This window comes from Myxocyprinus asiaticus, chromosome 8 (genome assembly GCF_019703515.2).
Source record: "Myxocyprinus asiaticus isolate MX2 ecotype Aquarium Trade chromosome 8, UBuf_Myxa_2, whole genome shotgun sequence".
NCBI lineage: Eukaryota > Metazoa > Chordata > Actinopteri > Cypriniformes > Catostomidae > Myxocyprinus > Myxocyprinus asiaticus.
Genome location: NC_059351.1, coordinates 33601187 through 33610608, shown reverse-complemented (window position 1 = coordinate 33610608; position 9422 = coordinate 33601187). Strand labels below are relative to the sequence as shown.

The 9422-nt window shown below is 33.3% G+C and overlaps 1 long non-coding RNA gene across 1 annotated transcript; it reads right to left on the bottom strand.

The window, feature by feature from the left end:
- Positions 1–6223: 6223 nt before the first annotated feature.
- LOC127444857 (uncharacterized) lies at positions 6224–9216 on the bottom strand. Its single transcript, XR_007897882.1, has 3 exons — positions 9022–9216; positions 7868–7954; positions 6224–7781 (listed from the first exon to the last, which is right to left on the bottom strand). It is a non-coding gene; the product is annotated as an uncharacterized LOC127444857 (long non-coding RNA).
- Between the last annotated feature and the right edge of the window lie 206 nt (positions 9217–9422).

Sequence of the window (9422 nt, the reverse complement as noted above, 5' to 3'; positions counted from 1 at the left end):
ATTTTTATTTGATGTCACATGCATTTGAGTAGAATAATAATTTTAACATAAAAGTACAAAGAGGAAGAAAATGTATTCAATTTTTTATTGAACAATGCATTGATGTCATGCCATGGCCATTTTGAAAGTGAGGCGCAGGTGGGAAGTATCTCGGAGCTAACAGTAAACAACGTATTTGACCACCAACCTGGAGCTGCTGCTCATGAAATTCCAATGTTTACAGTCAGGAAAAGCGAGTCAGGCAGCGTTGGGGGCAAGGTCGTATCGCTCAATGCGAAAAAATGAAACCCCTTACATAATGCAGGTAACGTTGACTAGATAGTAAACAACATAGGTTTAAGTTCTTACATTCAGGTGCCGGTGTTATGGATCAACTGGGGATCATGTTAACTGGGGATGTGCATGTGCATTTGAATAATTTTACTTGCCTTTTCAACAGATTCGTTCAAAGTGAATTGTCAATGAGTAAAGAAAATACATTTTGCACATTAGAAAATTTTTTGGTATCATTATTAAACAGAGTTGTTTCATTAATGTCTGTTCTAATGAGTTAAACACAGTTTAAGAGCTATTTTAATGGTTTCACAGGGTAACATCTGGGTTTCCCATGTTGACGTGGGACATTGGTTTGAATGGGAACTGGCAATTACACTTGTCAGAGCAGTAAATCGTAAGTGGAACTCTTTAATTTGCAACACTAAAGCATCACAGGCTGAAATGTGTCAATAATGGGCATATACTCTTAACTTCCATTTATTAAATAAATAATAATAATTTTAAAAGTTTAAGAAAGTCTAAGGTTAAGGTTGGTCTAGTGGAAGCATGATCGTAACCATACGAATAAACCCTGGTTCAATTCCCGAGTAAACATCTGTCAATTTAATTAAATTGATTTAATAATATCCTTTACTTTTCAAAGGTTCAGTGCATGACAATGTCATATATTTATGATTACCCATGACACTGCCAAAAGAGGATCTTTCAGAATTGTAATTTGTTTTGTGTGGAGAGTAAGTACAAAGGCCAAACTTTGCAAAGCATGAGAAAATCTTAGATTTTATCTTAAATTGTTTGACAATTTAAAAAAAACCTATAAACTATAGACAGCGTAGTTCATATTTTTCTTCTCAGTAATTCAACCATTTTCAGAAAATTCAGTAGGTTATACTGTGATTACTGGCTTTCAGATTCGATTGAAATTTTGATAGATTTGTTTAAAACAATACAATAAATTGTGTCTGTGTTTTATAAAACAGTTTTAAATAGACCTATTAAAAGTACATCATAACCTGCAGCAAAGATACAACTGCACTTGATGAACCAGTATTTCAAACTGGGTCGATTAGAGATGTATCAGAGTAACTTACCACTGAACTAATGATCCAGTTCAACAGATCACTTTGTTCATTTTCAGTGGTAGAAGACAGTTACTCAAACTATCATGGTTAATTAAGCCATTATTCATTCAAAAGAAAAATAAAACAATTGAAAATATATTATTGACACACATCAGCCTATGATGCTCTAGTGTTGTATATAAAAGAATTCCACTTGTGATTTACTGCTGTGTAATCGCCAGTTCCCATTCAAACCAATGTCCCACGTCAACATGGGAAACAGATGTTACCCTATGAAACCGTTATAATCGCTCTTAAAATTGTGTCAAATTTATTGGAACAGACATCGATAAAACAAAGCGGGTTAATAATGAAACCAATTATTTATTTATTTTTTTATGTGCAAAACGTCTATTCTTTACTCATTGACAATGCACATTGAATGAATCTGCTGAAAATGCAAGTAAAACATGCAAGCACATCCTCAGTTAACATGATCCCCAGTTGATCCATAACACCAGAGTTCAAGCGCCAAAGTTCTTGTTGCTTCTTCTTCATGAATTGCTCACCTGTTTGTGGTGAGACTTGCTGTTTGAGGTGGTCGGATATGACACCGTGGCTGTTCCCATCATCTGACTTCATCCACTTTTAAGAGGATAGTCTCAAGAGCTGCAGACTTAACCAGCCTTGCCACCAGTGTAAAGAGACAGAAGAGGTCAGTTCAGACACAGGCAAAAAAGAGAGGCCTGGATCTGGAGCCAGATGCAGCTGCACAATATGAGCAGGTTACAGGGAACTGTGTATACCCTTGTGGCTTTGTCATTAATCCATATGCCCCCTGGTTTAGGACCACGGTAAAGTTAGTTTGACGTTAGACATTCATTGGATATTCGGTTTCGCTTACCCGCACTCTCTTCAGTCGACAATCTTACAAAGATGTCATTAGCGCAATTGGTTTAAAGGGAGTACATCTATACTATATAGGCATAAAAATTGGATTCAGAACAGTCAACGCTTGGTGTTGCTGCAAAAACAAACAAACAAACAAACAAAAAAAACAGTAAAATACATTTTCACATTCAGAATGTTGTAGTAACTTCCCAGAGGATAGACTGACTTACTACAGGTGAGATTATTTCAGTATGATCAATTATATAAGTACAGTAATCAATTATTTTAGAAAAAAAATCACAAAAATTCACCAAAATGATATTTTCTCATTCTAAAGGTTGTAGTAACTTCCTAGAGGATAGATGGACTTTCTACAGGTGAGATTATTGCAGTATGATAAATTACATAAGTACAGTAATCAATTATTTTAGAAAAAAAATCACTAAAATTCACCAAAATGATATTTTAGCATTCTAAAGGTTTAAATAACTTCCTAGAGGATAGATTAACTTACTACAGGTGAGATTATTACAGTATAATAAATTATATAAGTACAGTATTCAATTATTTTAGAAAAAAATTAACCAAAATTCACCAAAATTATATTTTCTCATTCTAAAGGGTGTAGTAACTTCACAGAATATAGACAGACTTACTACAGGTGCGATTATTACAGTATGATCAATTATATAAGTGTAGTAATCTATTAGTTTAGAAAAAAAAATCACTAAAATTCACCAAAATTATATTTTATCATTCTAAAGGTTGTGGTAACTTCCCAGAGGATAGACTGACTTACTACAGGTGAGATTATTACAGTATGATCAATTATATAAGTACAGTAATCAATTATTTTAGAAAAAAATCACTAAAATTCACCAAAATGATATTTTAATATTCTAAAGGGTGTATTAACTTCCCAGAGCATAGACAGACTTACTACAGTTGAGATTAATACAATATCATCAATTATATAAGTACAGTATTCAATTATTTTAGAACAAAATTAACCAAAATTCACCAAAATTATATTTTTTCATTCTAAAGGTTGTAGTAACTTCCTAGAGGATAGATGGACTTTCTACAGGTGAGATTATTGCAGAATGATAAATTACATAAATACAGTAATCAATTATTTTAGAAACAAATCACTCAAATTCACCAAAATGATATTTTAGCATTCTAAAGGTTTAAATAACTTCCTAGAGGATAGATTAATTTACTACAGGTGAGATTGTTACAGTATAATAAATTATATAAGTACAGTATTCAATTATTTTAGAAAAAAATTAACCAAAATTCACCAAAATGATATTTTCTCATTCTAAAGGTTGTAGTAACTTCCTAGAGGATATATGGACTTACTACAGGTGAGATTATTTCAGTATGATAAATTACATAAGTAATTAATTATTTTAGAAAAATATTCACTAAACTTCACCAAAATGATATTTTCTCATTTTAAATTTTGTAGTAACTTTTCAGAGGATATACGGATTTACAACAGGTGAGATTATTACAGTATGTTCTATTATATGAATACAGAAATCAATTATTTTAGAAACTATTCTATAAATTTCTGTTAATACTGTATCGGCTTCCTGTTATATAGGCATAACAGGAAAGATTGCATAATAATGTCTGATTACTGATGGCAAGAGAGATCTCCACTATCGCTTCCTAGAGCACGGTGCTAATAAAATCGCTGTTGTGGAGAGGATGCTTTAACATCTGACTTCAGTTTAAGTATATCAAGTCTAGTATTGCTGTCTTTCTGATAATTTCCTTTACATATTTTTAGTCATCTGCTCTGATGTACTATTGCGTCCTCTGCCTCAATGATAGTCAGACTCAGGTGTTCCTTCAAAGTCCACCACCAGTTTTTTTTATGTTTGTGATATTCAGCTGCAGTTGTTTTCTACAATACAAGACAATGTCATCCACCAGCTTTTTGTAATCGGAGTCTTCTCCATTTTCAATGCAACATCCAGTTGAAGTTTCGACTGCAAACTTAATGCAAGGAAACTGTGTTTGTATGAGTATTTCTCCAACTGGATGTTTCATCAGATATTTCATTTTATATGAAGTGAGATAAGACCTGATATAAAAGTAATTGTAACGTTGAGACAGGCTGAAGACAGGAATAGACGATGACGAGTGAACACAAGTGCAGTATTTATTAACAACGTGAAATCCAAAATGAAACAAACATAAGCAACTTGACAACATTACACCAAAACAATACTCGACAAAAGACAATAGCAAATATGAGGTCTTAAATACATGAACATGGGTAACCACATGACAGAGACAACCAATGACGTGACTAAACTAATGAACATGATAACAAAGCAATGAAACAAGAACAATGATAAAACAGAACTGATAACAAGACTCATAAACATAGACCAATGAAGAGACAGGACTAATATACATGGTGGAAAATATTTAAAATACATTAAAACATGACAATAATATTACTGTGATAATTCCCAGTAACAAATAAGTAGGACATCTGTGATATTTATTTTTTCAAAAACTCTTTTATAGTGATCCCCAAGTTGTTATGTTAATGCTGTCATAAATTGTTTTCTATACTTAGGTATATTCACTACATTTCCATTTACAAAATTTATAACAAATTCATAACAAATTTTCCACCAAAAAAGTTTATTGCTATATTTTTATTCATTCTGTAAGACTATTTTAAATGAATTTGGGAAAGTCAGTTTGCAGTGTTTTTCATTTTATTTCAGTAAATAACTGAATAAGTTGTTGCTAATTAATTGGCTTTGAGTGACATTGGAGATTTTAAGGGATACAATGGTTTAAATCCATGGTTGTTTCAGTCAGGACCATTTGCATCAAGTGTATGAATTTTACTTTCATTTGAAGTAATAATTTCATTGTATGCTTCTTTTCTGGGCTCTCACTACCCAGCCATTCATGGGTAGAGCAGGGAGAGCAGAACTGAATTTATAGTGAAAGTCCAATCAGAGGGCAAATTTATTAAATCAGGGCAAGAAAAACCTAAAGTAGCATTGGTCGCAACAGGCAGGGAAGCAGAAAACCAGATGAAAAAGGCCTTAATTCAGAGACACACAAGGAACAATCAAAACTCCCTGAACAAGTAACAGGAACCGACAGAAAGCAGATGATCTAACACATGATGATCTAGCAGAAAGCTAAATAACAGTCAGAGTATAAATTCATAAGGGAAAGAAGACACTAGCACAATAATATGTGGGTGGAGGATGGAAATGCACAACTATTTATTTTTTTCTAAAATAATTCATTGTTGTACTCATATTGTTATAAGTACTGTAATAATCACACCTGTATGAAGTCTGTCTATCCTCTGGGAAGTTACTTCACACTTTAGAATATCATTTTGGTGAATTTTGGTGAATATTTTTCTAAAATAACTGATTACTGTACTTATATAATTGATGATACTGTAATAATATCACCTGTAGTAAGTCCATATATCCTTTTGGAAGTTACTACAATATTTAGAATGAGAAAATATCATTTTGGTGAATTTTAGTGATTTTTTTTTTCTAAAATAATTGAATACTGTACTTATATAATTGATGATACTGTAATAATCTCACCTGTAGTAAGTCCATATATCCTCTAGGAAGTTACTACACCCTTTAGAATGAGAAAATATTATTTTGGTGAATTTTAGTGAATATTTTTCTAAACTAATTGATTACTGTACTTATATAATTGATCATACTGTAATAATCTCACCTGTAGTAAGTCAGTCTATCCTCTGGGAAGTTACTACAACATTCTGAATGTGAAAATGTATTTTATGTTTTTTTTTTTTTTTTTTTTTTCATGTATAACTTGCACGTCAATTGAATGAATGAGTGGACATCTATGTTTTAACGTAGTGGGGGTTGTTTTCAGACGGTCCCTTACATTTGCTAGTCAGTCAAAGCGCATCAGAGCATTGTAGGCATAATTTTGAAGCAACATAATTTTATTTTTCACACACAACAGTCTCTAGAATTTACTCAGAATGATGCCGAAAACAAAAAAACATCCAGTGAGCAGCAATTCTGTGGATGTAAATGCCTTGTTGATGAGAGAGGTCAACAGAGAATAGCCAGATTGGTTCGAACTGACAAAGTCTACGGTAACTCAGATAACCGCTCTGTACAATTGTTGTGAGAAGAATAGCATCTCAGAATGCCATTCTGAGATGCGGGTTGGCTCTGTTTTGCCAGCACGAGGGGGACCTACACAATATTAGGCAGGTGGTTTTAATGTTGTTGCTGATTGGTGTATATTCTATAACAATTTTTTACAGTTAACATTAATAGCAATGAATGAAAATGGGTACAAAAATATTGTTTTATTTAGAAATGCATTTCTGTGTACATTGTCTATCCACATACAAGGCATATGTCACATATGTGACATATGCCTTTTGTAATAAAAATATTCTAAGAAACTATTGACAGTCTTGTTCAAAGGATAGTTAATTGAAAAATGAAAATTCTGACATCATTTACTCACTACCATACCATTTAAGATGTGTATGACTTTCTTTCTTCTGCAGAGCACAAAGGAAGATTTTTATTATAATATTTCAGCTCTGTAGGTCCATAAAATTCAAGTGAATGGTGTCCAGAATTTTGAAGCTCCAAAAAGCAGATAAAGGCAGCATCAAAGTAATCCATAAGACTACAATTGGTTAATCAATGTAATCTGAAGTGATCCAGGTGGTTTTGGGTGAGAACAGAACAGAATGTAACTCTTATTTTACTGTACATCTTGACAGCAGTCTCCTTGACATTGATGATTTCAAGCACGATTACAATTTCCAGTACTTGACACATATGCAGAGCACTAGATGGTGCTTTTGGAAGTGTAATCAAGCTTGAAATCATCATTGTCAAGGAGACTGCTGTCAGTCCACATGTTTGACGGTACTACATAATGAAAAGGGTAGGAAACCATCAAAAATGTGATACTCTTTGATCCGTCTGATTGCTCTCTCCATGTATATACTCAAGCAAGCAATCTCTTGTGTGTGTGCAATTTCTTGGTCAAAGAGGCAATTGTCTTGAGCATGGAAGCTAGCTGTTACCATCTGTTCTGTTTTACTTAGTCTTTGCATCTAAGTCCATCTCATCAAAGACTCTGCTGTAGGTTGAAGAGATGGGTAGAGTGTTTTGAGGGTGTCATTATCTTTAAATCCTGTGTAAAACATGATCAGCTTGGGCTCACATTGGAAGCACTGGAGACAAAACTTCTGACTTCTTAAATTTTAATTTTCTTCTGTCATACGAGCAATTTCCTTCTGTGCTGCACTCAGCTGCTCTTCCGTTGAAGGTGACATTTCCAGATAATCTTGGTCATGCAGTGCCCCAAAACTCTGGTTCGATCTTTGTTTTGACACAAAAGAGAAAAAAAAACAAAACAATAAGAACAGAAATAATTATCAAGTAGGTCACTGAGTCACCATGCAGCAAACACTCACGATGCCTGTATAAAACCACTCTCGCCTCTTTTGCTCTGCTCTCCATTAACGGAGCTCTGTTAGACAGGAATGAGATGACAGTTATCAGTGTTGTAGATTAATTATCACTCTGAACAACACAAATGTAGTCTAACAAACTCACTCTTCCTCTGTGTTTGGATTAGGAAACCAATGGTCCTCCTCTTCCTCCTCCTCCTCCTCGTCAAGGGGTTCAATGTCACTAGGAGTGCTGTATAGGAACATCAAAATTAATATAGTCATGATTTCAGTGTTGGCCATTCATAGGGTTTTCTTTTAATGCTTACTGGTGGTTGTACATTAAACCTTTATCTCCAAAATATAAAAAATGAACACTGATAACACAGCAAGATATTCAAAGTCTGCTGTTGTCCTTTTAATAGGGGTGTAAATGTTTTATATCACAGAATGATATTTCAATTTAGTAATAGTAACATTAAGTAGCAAACAACCCCAATGTACATGTTTCAAATTGATCTTAAAGATGCTGAATGAATGATGTATAGTTGTCATTACAAATACTATTACGTTATCTAACCAAGTTGAAATAAAACCTATAATGGTTGTAATATCTATCCAATGTGTGATCAATGAAGGTCTGATGCTGCCATGAGTTCTTCTGTCAAATCTGAGACTAGAGTATTCTGTCAAAACAGTAAACGATACTGTAAGATTTATGTAACTCTCAGAATTGACAGAAACCTACAAAGAACAGATATTACAGGCATTATGGATTTTATTTTGAGTATATGGTATACGACAACAGGACATTACAGTACTAAATTTAAAGATAATTCTGTTATGTTTTTGTGATTAAACCAAATACTCTCATTAACACAATCACAACAATATTTTTGTTTTGAAAGGACATGTTTCCAACCTTAAAGAAAGCACAACATCAGGTTTTGAATGATAGTCTAGCTGTGTTACATGTGTAATTAGTATGTTTGGAAAGTTTTGACATTTACTACTACTGAAAATAACACCAAAAAATGATTAAAAACTGTCATTGTGCATACAGCTGGGTAAAATTCTGACGTATTAATGCTTATCAAAATTTATGGCAAAACCACATATTAATGGCCTTATAGGGAACATTTTATGACAAAAACATGAGTGCAAATAAGTTCTCACTGAGGTTCTTTTTCTAACACTGATGCATTTACCCTGTTAACAACAACATGATCTCTGAAGAGATGTAACAGTTTTGATTAATGTCAATATGCTATCGAGTTTGAAAAATAAAGTATTCATATAATGATAAAGAAGTTAACGCACCTCAAATTTCGCTGAATTGTCCTGCAGATGCCTGTACCATGAAGCCGGTTTCGTTGACTAGACAGGTAAGTTTAGATTAGTTTACCTCAACCCAAGGTTTTTAGGTACCATGAAAGTTGGTCTGCTTTTAGCGGTGTTCTTCTCCATAGTAATGTACACTACACGGCTAACCTGCTCAGCAGGTTGCGTTCTAGATTACAGATCGCTAACAGATGCTGAACCAATCAGCTGTGAGTGAAACGACATCTCTGACGCAATCAAGTCACTCCCCCGTGTCTCTTAAAGCACACTTTACAAATAAAATCTTAGAAATCCATAAAAATTGACTCTTCATGATAAATTATTTATTTGAGAATCTAAATGTAGATTTTCAGCAGATAGAGTGTTGTTTTTAGTGAAAA